This window comes from Propithecus coquereli, unplaced genomic scaffold (assembly GCF_000956105.1).
Source record: "Propithecus coquereli isolate 6110/MARCELLA unplaced genomic scaffold, Pcoq_1.0 Scaffold124, whole genome shotgun sequence".
NCBI classification, from domain to species: domain Eukaryota; kingdom Metazoa; phylum Chordata; class Mammalia; order Primates; family Indriidae; genus Propithecus; species Propithecus coquereli.
The window spans coordinates 2,029,845-2,030,972 of record NW_012136525.1 but is presented as its reverse complement, the minus strand read 5'-3'; the positions used below and the strand labels follow the sequence as shown (position 1 = coordinate 2,030,972).

The following is a 1,128-nucleotide window of genomic DNA, read 5'->3' as shown; positions in this document are numbered from 1 at the left end:
GCGAGTACAAGTGGAGGCCATTCTTCTGATCTTGTGGTGCCTCACTTTGGATAATGGGCTTAAGTTTAATCCAGGAAAGTATAAGAGTTTCTAGATCACTGTCATTTCTTATGATTGAGTAATATTCCACTGTATACGTATGCCAAATTTTAATAATCCACTCATGGATTGATGGGCACTTGGGTTGTTTCCACATCCTTGCAATAGTGAATTGTGCTGCCATAAACATTCGGGTACAGATGCATTAAAATGGTCTAAGATGCTACCCTGAACATTTCACAGATTCAATGCAATCCCTATTATAATACTAATGATATTCTTTGCAGAAATAGAAAAAGTCAATCCTAAAGTTCATATGAAACCAAAAAAGAGCCTGAATAGCCAAAGCAACCCTGAGCAAAAAGAGCAAAGCTGGAGGCATTACATTACCTGACTTCAAAATATACTACAAGTAACCCAAACAGCCTGGTGTTGGTATTAAAACAGACACACACACCAAGGGAACATAATAGAGAACCTAGAAATAAATCTACATATTTACAGCCAACTTATTTTTGACAAAGGTGCCAAGAACATACATTGGGAGGACACCTCTTCAACAAATGGTGCTGAGAAAACTGGATATACACATGAAGAAAAATGAGACTAGACCCTGAGCCCTTACCATAAACAAAAAGCAACTCAAATTGGATTAAAAACTTAAATGTAACACCTGAAAAATCAATCACTAATAGAAGAAATCATTGGAGAAATGCTCCAGGACACGGATCTGGGCAAAGAATTTATGGCTAAGACCTCAAAAGCACAGGCAACAAAACCAAAATAGACAAATGGACTACATTAAACTAAAACCTTCTGCATAGCAAAGGAAACAATTAACGGAGTGAAGAAACAACCTGTTGAATGGGAGAAAATATTTGTGAACTATTCATTTGACAAAGGACTATATCCAGAATATATAAAGAACTCAAACAACCCAACAGGAAAAAAAAATCTCATTAAAAAGTGAGTAAAGGATTTAAGAGACATGTCTCAAAAGAACACATACAAATGCACATATCAGAACAACATCTGTTGGATGCTGGGGAAGGGGGAGGGTGGTGGGAGGAGAGGGGAGGAGGGAGGAGG

General features: G+C 37.5%; 1 protein-coding gene across 1 annotated transcript in view; it reads right to left on the bottom strand.

The window, feature by feature from the left end:
* Positions 1-1,128, bottom strand: part of LOC105805021 (scavenger receptor cysteine-rich type 1 protein M160-like) — a 130,440-nt gene that overhangs the window by 72,688 nt on the left and 56,624 nt on the right. The gene's annotated exons all lie outside the window — the stretch shown is intronic.